Raw genomic sequence first — 13973 nt, 5'->3', positions numbered from 1 at the left:
CTCAACGTTTACCAAAACCAACGGAGAGGTAACCCTACTGGAGGACGACCAGGAAAAACTCGACATTTACCAAGACCAACGGAGAGGTAACCAGACATCAACGGACGACGGATGAACTGGGAAGACTCGACCAGACGTCATCGGACGAAAGGGAGAAGCTCGACGTTTATCGACACCAACGGAGAAGGAGACCAGACATCAACGGACGACGGATGAACTGGGAAGACTCGACCAGACGTCATCGGACGAAAGGGAGAAGCTCGACGTTTATCGACACCAACGGAGAAGGAGACCAGACATCAACGGACGACGGATGAACTGGGAAGAACGCAATACATCTAGATGTCAACGGACAACTAGGAAAAACTCGACGTTTATCGACACCAACGGAGAAGGAGACCAGACATCAACGGACGACGGATGAACTGGGAAGAACGCAATACATCTAGATGTCAACGGACAACTAGGAAAAACTCGACGTTTATCGACACCAACGGAGAGGAGGACACTTCACTAGGGAAGGGGTATGACAATCGAAAACCGAATAGGACGTCACCGACGACTCTACTGGGGGCTCTGGCTGGGAATCAACCAGACATTAATGAATGACTGGGAATAGGGTATACAATCAAACGTCAACGGACGAATGGGAAAAACTCAACGTTTATCGAAACCAACGGAGAGGTAAATCCGCATGGGGAAGGATACAACTAAACGTCATCGGACGAATAGGAAAAAACTCGACGTTTATCGACACCAACGGAGAGGAGGAAACTTTTGGGGATAATGAACACAACCAAATCATCAACGGATGATCGGGAAAAACTCGACGTTTATCGACACCAACGGAGAGGAGGATACTTCTGAGGGGAATCATCTGGTATTACCAAATGATCTGTGGGGAATAAGCAACTAGGCGTCAACGGACGCATAGGAAAAACTCGACGTTTATCGACACCAACGGAGAGGAGGAATACTTCTGGGGAGAGAGAACACAACCAAATCATCAACGGATGATCGGGAAAAACTCGACGTTTATCGACACCAACGGAGAGGAGGAATACTTCTGGGGAGAGAGAACACAACCAAATCATCAACGGATGATCGGGAAAACCTCGACGTTTATCGACACCAACGGAGAGGAGGATTCTTCTGGGGACGACCTTGTGGGGAAAGATATCAACTATACGTCAACGGACGCATAGGAAAAACTCGACGTTTATCGACACCAACGGAGAGGAGGAAAGCTTCACTAGAGAAGGAGAACGACGTTACGAACATCGAAAGATGATGTTTACAGACATCAAAGAAAAGACCAGACACTTACGCATGACTGGGAAAGCACCGAAATATGGTGTTTACCGACACCAAAGCAAACCAGACACTTACGCATGACTGGGAAATCACCGAAAGATGGTGTTTACCGACACCAAGGAAGACCAGACATTACGCATGACTTGGAAATCACCGAAAGATGGTGTTTACCGACACCAAGGAAGACCAGACACTTACGCATGACTGGGAAAGCACCGAAAGATGGTGTTTACCGACACCAAAGAAACAACACACGCGGGTGCTGATAGGGTAATGACATCTACATATGTCAAGGTAAGGATACACACTTGCAGGGGATCTCACTGGGGATCAAGGTCACAACAGCGAGCAAACAGGAAGGAGCACCAAGAATACCGGGTTGTAGGTATGAAACAGGTGACCGACCAAACGTGAATTGGTTTGTGTTCCAAAACACTCAACATCCTGAAGAGGGCTAGAAAAGCAGTCTTGTTAAAGGATGGACATTCGATTTCCGCGAGGAATACGAATCTTACTCAACTGGGGAGGACGACTTCGACCCAAGAGCGCATGAGATATATTATCTATAGCCGTCAAAACGTAGATAACATACTCGCATGAAAGATTATCCATAACCGGGTTGTAGGTTGTTAAATGGATAAATCGACCGACATCATCCTAAAGAGAGCAAAGGCAAACTTGTTAAAGGATGGACATTCGATTCCGAACGAAGGAATACGAATCTTACTCAACTGGGGAGGACGACTTCGACCCAAGAGCGCATGAGATATATTATCTATAGCCGTCAAAAATGTAGATAATACGCTCGCATTGAAGATTATCCATAACCGGGTTGTAGGTTGTTAAATGGATAAATCAACCGACATCATCCTAAAGAGAGTGAAAGCAAACTTATTAAAGGATGGACATTCGATTCCGAACAAAGGGATACGAATCTTACTCAACTGGGGAGGACGACTTTGACCCAAGAGCGCATGAGATACATTGTCTATAGCCGTCAAAACGTAGATAATATACTCGCATGGAAGATTATCCTAACCGGTTTTTAGGTTGTTAGAGGATAAATCGACCGAAAAGAAAGGCATCGGGGTACCAGACTAGGTATGCAAAGATGACCGATCAAAAGGGATAAAGTTGCTTAATCGAAGCAAGTATCCGAAAGGTGAAAGGAATATCAAGACCGAGACTGGGTAAAGATAACCACAAAGAGGGGATTACATCTACCGGTTAGTAGGTAGAAAACCACAGAAAAGCAACCGTCATCACCTGGGATGAGCACAAGGGGTTAACTCCACAACAAGGAGAACAGAGGATTCACATCTACCGGTTAGTAGGTAGAAGACCACAAAGATAGGACTTACAACTGCTGGTTTGTAGGCAGATGCCACCAAAATCTGCTGAGGGACAGAGTGAGAAAAAAGGATTTACAACTACCGGGTAGTGGGTAGAAGACCGCAAAATCCGCCAACAATCAGAATGAACCACAAAGGTTACCTCTGCTAGGGGACGAAAGTGGGATTTTACAACTACCAGCTATTAGGTAGAAAACCACAAAGATAGGACTTACAACTACCGGTTTGTAGGTAGAGGCCACGAATTCCGCTGAGGATAAGATGAATGAGTGCCGGTTAGTGAGAAACTATTCATTTATACCACAGGGAAGCACAAGAGACCGCCAAAAGGAAGCCAATTTAGGATCGATCCAAAAAGGCAAACTGAATCAAGACATCCTAATGAGGAACGAACTCAATAGGGAAAACCCATCCCAAGGGGAGGGAACGGAAACAACCGTCATCCACGAGGATCTAACTCAGTGGGGAGCGCAAAAGGAAATGATCGACACTTTCTGCCTAAGGGGTCGACTCTATATGGAGAGATCAGACACACCCACATCTGCTGGGGGAATGGATCCAAGCTGGCCAGATGCTACCAATTGGGGAGGAACAATGTTGGGGATACCCGCTCACTTGCGGAGTCACTTGTCGGGAAAACACCCTTTTACCCTGCTGGGGAACCCAATTCTGAAATCGATCCAAGCGATGCTAAACTCTTTCCAACAATCCATTCTTGGTCAATTCGCCACGGCTTCGGGTTAATGAATGCGTTTGCAATGCTGATGCATGAGTTTTTTTTAGCGTAATGCCCCATGATTATGGAAATGCTACGCACTAGTGATGCAATATGCTATGCTTATCTACATGATGAATGCATAAAAACACATATCTCCTCCAGAGACAACACCGGGGAGCTCCAGGAACTGTGCTGAGGATCTCATTACCACGTCAATTTACACCCTGTTGGGGAAAGACAAACTTCGCTGGGGATGACCTCCATCGAACCCGATTTGCTTGGAGATTACCCTGCTAGGGGAGGCAGCCCATGCTTATCTCTACTGGGGATGATCTTCGCCGAACCCGATCCGCTTGTGGACCTTGCTGAGGGAAAACCATCAACACAACCTCTGCTGGGAAGACAACTTCAGACTTGGAAAACAATCACAACTCCGTTGGGGATATGGTAACCTTTAGGCTTGCTAAGGAGGCACCGATTTCGAATCTGCTAGGGAGATGACACTCTCAAACCCATCGGGGAAATACGGCCTATTGGACACGGGCCGCCCTTCAATTCGTCGAACACTGGTGTTCACCATCCTACCACAGTGTTGACTTTCTACTTTTGAAAACTCCCAGACTCATCTGAACTCTTCTGATCCATCACCTTGTATTCTCGGCTCCTCCATACTCCACGGGGATCGAACTCCTGGGATTATACAAACTTCCTAGTCCTTAGACTTTGAAGAGTCTTATTGATTAACTTTCCAGGATCGTCGTCCTTCTTTCGTTGTCCTTTCATTGTTCGTCTATCCCTTGCCCCTGGTTGGACTCTGTGGGGATTTCTTTTTTTCAAAAGGCTTCATATCACCACCTGTCAGCGAATGAAGATATCTAACAGCACCTGCACAAGAGATTGTTAGATAAAAGCGTGCCCCAGGCGTGCCAACACTTCAACATCTGGGTCACTCAAACCTCCGAATAAGATTTCCAGATTTCAATCTTATAAGCATGCATCGGAAGGGACCTCTTATGTTTCAAAATGCAAATATTCTTATCAAAAATGAACGGATGTTTTCGTAATCAAAGCGGTAATGAAAACAAAAACAAAACTACTTGACTGAACGCATTTATTGACTGAAACAAAAAGGTGGCTCAGAATCGAGCAACACACAGGAAGCAAACCCTGGAAAGAGGTGATTGCGCACAAAAGGAGAAAAACTATCCTAATGGCAATGTGAAACCATGATCTCATCGGGTTCCCACTCGGTTACATCCCATATGTCTTCAAGACTTTCCGCACTTTCTGTTTGCTGAACAAGACGCTTCCGATCGATCTCTGTCGGAGATTATCCAAGTGTATCTTCCAATATTTCAAACGATCATGCTGGACGCAGTTGTTCGTTCAATCCATCTTTTGCCTGGACCGCCCTTTCGAGTTTCAGTCCAACGGGATACCTTTTTTTGCTCAAGCCGCCCTTGTGGGGTTTTCGACTTGCCGGGTGTACAGTTTTTTTTTATTATCCCTAACTTTTGCCCGAACCTTTTCTCTTTTTTTTGGTTCGCCGGGATGCCCTTTTTTGCCTGGACTCTTTTATTCTTTTTTTGTCCAGCGGGTCTCTTTTTCACGAAGTATCTTCTAACTGCGTCCGCATTCACAGGGGACGGAAAATCCACATCATCCGTGGTCGTCAGCAACAAGGCTCTGTCAGAGAAAACCTTCTTGACCACGAACGGACATTCACAACTGTTTATCCATTTGCCCCACAATCGTCTTGAGGAGGAAGGATCCTTTTCAATACCAACTTTCCCACGTGGTACGCACGAGGTCGCGTTCCTTGATTAACAACACGCTTCACTCACCGGGTACAACTGCCCCAGGACAAGTAATTGCCAGTTTCTTTTCCTCAGTCAGGCTCCCTGCATCCTAACGAGTCCTTATCCACTCAGCCTTTTTCAACTTTATGTCCAACAGGACTCTCCATGACGAAACCTGGGTCTCAAATGGCAGTACAACTTTCATCCCATACCTGAGTGAGAAAGGCGTTGCCCCAGTAGATGCACACACCCAACCCAGGATACAAGTTTCCTACTCAACCACCATCGTTGGTGCATTCGTAGGTTATCCGAGAAGTACTAACTCATTCACCTCAAACTCCCCATCAGACATCAGAATCCGTTCGGATTCAGGGTCAGACCCCTCCTCCGGGATCGGTTACTCTCAATCTTTCGATTTGAGCACCTCGAGATATCTTCATCAGGGAACTCAGACTTCCTTGGTTGATAATCATCAGTGGGTTGTCGGGCGAGATAACCATACAATACCCTCCTCTTGATTGCTTTCTGGGAGGTACTTTGAACACCATGTCCCATCAACCTCCTTTGCCCTCTCGCAACCCGTCCGGTCAATACTAGCTTATCAAGCACATACTTGATCAGATCCATTTTGGACATCCACAAAGTGATATGAATCAGCATGCACTGTCTCAGTCGACGAGCAGCCTATGCCAAAGTACATCAAGTTTTTTCGAACAGTGAGTGTATTGTTTCACAGTCGATAAACTTTTTGCTTAGGTAAATTGCGTGCTCTTTTCGACAAGACTAGTCATGCTGACCCAATACACACCTCATAGACCCCTCGAGGGCTGTCAAATACCTGATTAACAATCATCCCCATGGGAAGCATCAGAATTAGAGGTTCCTTTATCCTTTTTTTTCGCGCCCTTTGGCAATCATCATCCTACCTGACCGTTTGACCTCTTTCTTTTTTTTTTATTCGTTTTCGGTCCAGGCGTTTTTTTCTTTTTTTTTTCTTTTTTTTTTCTTTTTTTTTTGCAGGATCAACCTCGATTCCTCTTTCGTTCACAATAAGCCTCGGCAACTTACCGGACAGCACTCCACAAGTGCACTGGTTCGGACTCAACCTCAGTCTGAGTAGTTTCGACCCGGTCAAACAATTTGCCCCAGATCCACCGGATGCCCCTCTTCGGCTTGGGACTTTGCCATCATGTCATCAACATGGCATTTGCTTTCACGATGAGTCATATCATGAAACAAAGTCACCGTAGCCCTTTGATCCGTGGCACCGGCCTTCTTCTTCACCTTATAACAAGAAGGTACTCTTTGGTGTGATGGACATTGTTTACTCCATATCATATGGCGACAATTCCACTTGGTTTTGGTCAGAAAGCCATCCATGAAGGTAAACACTGAGACTTGAGCTGTACTACCAACCAATACATCAATGTGAAGTACCGGGAATTCATCTTTCGAATTAGCTCCATTCACGTCTCGATAGTCCACACACATTCTCATCTTTTAGCACCGGTTTCCGCCTCACTGGAGGACAGTCTTGACCTTCTCCTCGTGCGGTTGAATCACCTTCTCCTCTTATTTCAACAACCTGGCTAATTCTAGCAGATCACAATCTTCTTCGCCTTCTTCTTCGGCATGATAGATTGGATTGTCGAAGTCATACAGAGGTGTAACCAAATTGTTATCGATGAGATCAGGATGGTAATCACTTTTGAGGTCGAAACCAAATGAATCAAAAGGAAAGAGAATAAAAACATTGCCATTTTTATTTTTTTAAAACTGCAAAAAGTGAAAAACAGGGAACATCGCTTTTAATCACAAAAACATCCTTTTATTACTGATGCAAAATGTTGCACAATGAAACACATGAGATGGCCCTTACAATGGACCAGTACGTTTCGGGCAAAACGTATGGCTTTCATGCAAACAAAAATTGAAACACAGAAATACTACACTTCCGGATGAGTGACAGTGATGCTTTGGAAGGCTTTCCAGTGGCCTGGTACGCACGACTTTATCCACAACTCGAGCTCGCGGTCACGGTCGATCTCGTCACCCACTGAACAAGCATGATCAGAATCCATCATTCCTGCACTGACAAAGATGTACGGCGGGCGACGTCCTCGGTTTGGTCTAGACGACTCTTGATCTGGATAACCAATCCCGAACATGTCTACCTTTACCACTATGTCAATGATCCTCCCCCAGCCTCGGGCCTCTTTGTTCTTCACCACCTCCAGGGCTTGCTTATAAGAAGAAATGGACAGCTTCTTCTCCTTCTCAATAACAATAACATTCTCCACCTTGACGGTTTCGATTGCTTGACTGGGCATTTCAAGTTTTCCACTGTCCGTTTCTACTTCTATCATCTTCTGGGTCGGGTCTCTCATCAATCCCTCTGTGGTGGTAGCCGCATAACAAATATCAACAACAGGGAGAACTCCATCCTGCATCAGAGATTTTGGGACCGCAGGCATCGGACCCTTTAACTGATCTTCCTCAGTCACCCCCATTCCTCTCTTGACCTTTTTCACCATCTTCACTTTCACAGGACCCTGCCTTGGTATGGGGTTGACCTCGCCATTCATTATCTGTGCCAAGCTGATGGTCTTAGAGTCCACCATGTCTTGGACGACATGCTTGAAAGCCCTACAACCCTCAATGCTGTGTCCGGGTGCCTCAGAATGGAACTCGCACCTGGCATTCTCATCATAGTGTGCAGGCATCCGCTGCCGTTCTATGGGAATCAATATCCTTGTCCGGACTAACCCCAAATCCCTCAATCTCCTGAACAGAAGGGTGTAGGTCACAGGCGGCTCCTCAAACTGACGATCCTCCTTTTTCTTCTTCACCTGGCTCTTAGCTCTCGGTGCCTTCTGTTGAGGTGGTGGTTGTTGTTGCGGTACAGGTGGATTACCAACAGGAGTGGTTACAGTGGCAGCATAAGGGTGATAACGATCCTGATTGCGTTCCCTTTTTACCGGCATACCAACTGACTCAACCTCCTTCTTGAGTGGACCACTGTCAGAGGGTTTCTTGGCTACAGTGCCAGAGGGTTTGTTCACTTCGGAGGACGGAGCCTTCCCCTGAACTTTCTCCACTATCAGCCACTTCTCAATCTTGTCCAATCTCTCAGACATGGGTTTCTGCCCCAAGGCAAGCCCTTGCACAACACTGAGCAAATCCCTCACCATCTCTTTCAGTTCGAGGATGTCGGCATTGGGAGGATCCATCAGTTTGGATTTGTTGCTTCTAGCAGGATATCTGAGAAAACGAGCTACGCGCACCGGTTGACACCTACAAAACAGCAAATGGGTTAGTATGACTCACGTATGCAATGTCTATCCGTACTAGGAAAATTCTGTCCTTTGATTCCAGCATCACTGAGACAGATAATTTTTCATCAATAACAATTTGACATCTGGATGTCTCTCAACCAGAATCTCAATCAACAATGGACCCTGAGTACGGATCGACATGGGTTGAATGCAGATGAATGCAAAATGGGATGATGCAAATGCATGAATGCAGGTCACTGGGCCACCAAGTCATCCGAAGACCCATTCTCTGAACCAGTCACAGTCAACTGAGTCACCATAAATCCGACTTGGGGAGTTCCGAAATAAACGGAACTGGAGATTACATCATCATCACAGAAACATCCACTGAACGGATGACAGCCAGATCCTCTGAACAGGTACTCTCAAATTCAACCCAGGGATCCGAAATAAACGGAACCCGCTGATAAACCACGGACAGAACTCTGGCGTCCCAGAAATAAATGTCCATAATTCACAGTCACCATCAGTACCAAAAGTCACCAACAAGTCACCGACTGTACCTGTTAAAATGATCATTCCCCCCCACTCATGGGTGTCATCTAGGCCAGGGTAAGGTCGAGAGAGAAACGCAGGATAAACAACCCTTTCAAGAATATCATCCTGTGCACACCTGATGTATGCACCGATAATACCCCATCAGAGTCTGAACTGCTTGTGATATCAATGTTCCGCTAAGTGGCGCATACCACCCGCTTCCCATGAATCACTCTATTCCTAGGTTTCCTAGATTGCACTCATAGTCTGGGTATTGGGCCTTTTACCTCGAGTAACTCCCACCCCAAACAGAGAGAACACAACACAACCAGCAGATGAATATGAATGAATGCAAACATTAATGCAAATAATAAATGCAAATAATAAACAATGAATGCAATAAATAGCAGCACAAAGCAACCAAAGCCCTAACCTAGAGCGCGCTAGGAGAGACTCGCTTAGAGAAGATGGACCAGCAAGAGGTCAACTTCTCATCATGAGTCCCCAGCAGAGTCGCCAGCTGTCGCATTACGCAAAAAAACCGGCGGGAAAACAAGAACAACAGAGCCGCCACCGTGCGTTATTTATCCCAAAAGAGGGAAAGGAAACGCTCAGAGTAAACCTAGAAAAAGCGTGGTCTCGCGACCAAAGAGAATGGGATCGGGAGTCGGTTATGCGAAGGGAAGGTATTAGCACCCCTACGCATCCGTCGTACTCGACGGGATCCACGCACAATAGGGAGGAAAATGGTTGCTAAAATCACTGCTCAAACACACATCTACACAGGCTGATAGAGACACAAGAAAACAGACAAGACTGACTCGGCAGGATATCGCATCCTGGGCCTACTTAGTCTATCTAGCATAGACATCAGAGTCAAAGTAGTTCAGACTGGGGGAAACAACACATGCTCGCTAGGATGTCGTATCCTATGTATACGTATCTTCTTGGACGGAGAAGAATCAGAGCATCCGTAGCTCGGCTCATGCACGCCAAACAAAACAGACACAGGAACTCGACTGCCAATCGCTGGACTTACGTCAAACTCCACACAAACAAGGGCAAACATGGAACCCGAATTCCAATCGCTGGACTTACATCAGCTTCCGAACCAAACACACCCACACTGGAACCCGAATGCCAATCACTGGACTTATATCAGCTTCCGAGCACACAACAAGAGGATACGGAATGCCAATCGCTGGGCTTACATCCATCTCCTGACATACACAGGAAGAAGAAGGGTCTCGATTGCAACAAGGGCAAGAGAAGGGGGAGGTCTCAATCGCAACGAGGGCGAGAGAAAAGAATTAGTGTTAGTTGTTAGTCAAACTCGACAAGACATCGCATCTCATGCCTACGTATCTCATCTGGACATGAGAATCAGAGTTGCCGTAGTTCGGCTAAACTATTCCTGTTGGTTTGTGTTTTTTAAGTGGATAACGTCACTACGCAATCTACCGGATGCTCGACCTTTGGAGACTTACTCACCTGTAGTAGAAGGAGTTGACGTATCCTTAAGAGGGGATAATGTTTGTTTGTGTTTTAGGAAAGCTCAAGCAAGAAAGGAAGTCCTATACGAAGGAACCGTGCTACCTTAATTGTCATGCAAACAAGACTACGCGGAGTCTAGCAAACCTAGGGGATACAATCACATCACACAAACACATACAGCATGAAATAAACACACCAACAAGGGGCTCAAACATCAAGGCTAGGCTTTAGTCGAGGGGTCATGTCAACCTCGACAAACAAGCCTCTGTATCAAGGTAAGGTTAGCTCTTAACCTTGACATTGAGAGTCAAGGTGAAGCCAGATGAAAGGTGAGTGAAGATTAGACTTCACAGCTCTTATCCCTGGTCAGGGAGAGCTTCAGACAATGAAGTGTGGGTCCAGAAAGTGGGAACCCTTCTACACTTAAGACAATGACTCAACTGTACAACTGTACAAGATCTTGGGGTTAGTGTCCTCAATGCATCAACACAGTGGTGTGAGCAGAGGGACGACTCAACAGAATAGCGGGAGATAGATTGCCTATCTCTTATATCCGCCAATTGCCTCATAGAGGTCTTTACCTGCTTGGGGACAAAAGTAAACAAGCACAAACATCGCCTCTTAAGGAGGACTTCAGACAGGTGCCTGGCCAAGTAACAGGCCAGGTCTTCCAGACTACATGGAGACAAGAGAGTCTACCTCAATGCTTAAGCAAAGCAAAGTAATAGCTAGTTCTCAAAGAACTAAAGCGACTATGGTACCTGAAATCAATCAAATATAATCAGTATCCCAATCACAAAGTCAAAACAGACAAGTTAAGAACCAACAGACAACACAATCAATCACATGTGCAAAGCACAAACTCAAAGCAAATGAGTTAGCATCCTACAAAATAAACCAAGTTAGTTCATCACAAACAACTAAACCAAAATCAACTTGAATTAATCTCTTCAAAGCATTTGCTTCTTAACCTGAAAAAACAACTCAAATGTGAGAAGTAAGACCACTAGGACTAGCATAGGGTCAAAAGGAGGTGAAAAATTCAAAACAGCAAGTAAAAATTGATCAAAACCAAGATTAATCAAACAAGAATAGAATCTAATTGGTCTCACATCAAAACTATGCACCAAATCCATTTCATAAGCTAAACATGTCAAACTATGCCTTTTGGAACCACATTGGAGCTAACAGAATGATCACACTCAAACCAATATCAAAACAGCTCAATAAATTCCACAAAAATTCCAGCTCAAACAGAACACATTCAATGAGCATCATATCAAATTTCATGTTATTTGGACAAGTGGAAGTAGGGGAATTAAATCAGGAAGTCATGGTATGCAAATACAACTTCAAATAAGGCTACAAATCATGTGCCAACTTCAAATGAATGCCAAACAGTGGAAACAAATGATAAATGAATGGGACCAAAGCCAATATGAAATTAAACATGTTAAGAAACACTCCACCAAATTTCATCTTCACATGATAAGGAATGAGAATTTTACAAGTCATGTAAGTTGATCACTCAAGAAAAGTTCACAAAATGGTAAACAGCAAACAAAAATACCAATCAAATAGGAAATTGATCAACAAATCCTACAAAAAATCATGGTTAAACCTAACATACAGATATACTCACATGCAAAAGTCCAGGGCAAATGGCAAAGCAGAAGCATGGAAACAAAATTCAAGAACATGGCATAACATAGTGTGACACACATTGTCACACTCAACTTGATCACATCATATCTCTCTAACCAGGGACTCAAAATTAGCAAACTATATACCAAAATCACCAGGAAAGAGTCAAGAACATGCATATAAAATTTCACACATTTTGGATAAGGCATCAAGATTTCATGATCCATATGGCAAAACATATACACATAGCATACATGATCAAAGGCATTAGGCAAAGTCAAAAAATCAGCCAGGCACAACTTTGACTATCATACCTAAAAAACACTAGAGAAAATTTGGAGATGAATGCAAAAATCCTCACTCAAATTGGATCATCCATGAATTAATCATGAATTTTTGAAGTTTGGTGATGAAACGGAATAATTATTTAAGAATTTAAATGAATTAATTGGCGCGAGTGGCAATCTCGTAATTAAACGGAGCCAGGGGCAAAACGCCCCGTTTCATTAAACGCGGTGGCGTCATGTGAATGGCTGGGATCCGCGGGAAACAGGATTTGAATGTGAAGCCAGGCAAAGCAAGATCAAACGCGCGTTTTGGAAGAGGAAATTGAAGTGTTCATCGCGTTTTCACACTGTTCATCAAGCTTATGAACAAAACTTCATGAAAATCAACATGCCATATATGGTTGGAACCGGAATTCAACAAGGATCACGAATATCACAGTGAAATTGTCCAGAACTCAACATACAAAAAGATACGATCAAGAAATGTTTTGATGTACAAACTTTAAATCCAGATTTCTTGATGATTATTGGATGAAATCGCACGATTCAAATGTCATTCTACTCTATGTTCAATGCTCTACCTAAACCACATGTTGATTTCGAGAATCGAAAGATTCGAAATCTCACCTTATGATGAAGCAGTTCTTGATTCTGGTGTTTTTGAAGCTCCAATGGCATAAACAGGTACTCTATGATGATGTAGAAGATGTGTGAAGGTGAGAATTCAGCTCAGCAATGCTCCAGTTTCGCGAAATCCCTAACTGTTATTGGACACGAGTTTGCTTCAACAGTGAGAATTCTCAATGATTTTCCACTTTCTTGCTTCAACAGTTCTTCTATTCTACCTGCAAGTGAAGATCAAAACCATAGAAAGCCAAAAGGATGATGAATTCTTGATGAAAGAGTGAAAAAAAGTGTGAAGAAAATGGAGAAAATTGAGAGAATTTGTGAATTTTGGAGTTTGGATCTGAGAAAATGAAATGTGATTAAGAGTTTCTGTTACAATTATGCCTTTATACCATATATTAATCCAAGTGTTAATCACAATTAGGCAAATTGGAAGTGATTAAGCAAAATGAATTTTCATGAGTTTTGGCCAAAATGCCCTTTTCAAGATGCAACCAATGTAACAGTAGAAAATCAGTTTGAGCAAGTCATATTGGTCATTTAGAATGTGTTGGAAAAGGTTTGAAGTGCAAATGCCTTGTATTTTTGAAATTCACTTTTTTTTTCCACAAAAATGCAAATTAGTCCACTTGAAAAATGACCTTTTGATGTGTTGATTTTTGACGAAATGTAATGATGCAATGTGATAGTACATGTCAAATGTGACTTGCTCAAAAAAGAATCACCCAATTTGGCCAAATGGTTCATGAGTTATGACCTTTTGAAGTTCAACATTTTCTGAAAATGATTTGATCATAACTTGCCAACCACACATGAGAAATGAGTGTTCTTGGACTTTTTGGAAAGGTGAGATCAAGATCTTCAACTTTCACGTTGGACAAAATTCCATTTGAAGCTTGTATGATGAAGTAATTTTGAGGAGAAGA

This window comes from Lathyrus oleraceus, chromosome 7, assembly GCF_024323335.1.
Source record: "Lathyrus oleraceus cultivar Zhongwan6 chromosome 7, CAAS_Psat_ZW6_1.0, whole genome shotgun sequence".
Taxonomy (NCBI): domain Eukaryota; kingdom Viridiplantae; phylum Streptophyta; class Magnoliopsida; order Fabales; family Fabaceae; genus Lathyrus; species Lathyrus oleraceus.
This window is presented reverse-complemented; position numbering follows the sequence as displayed.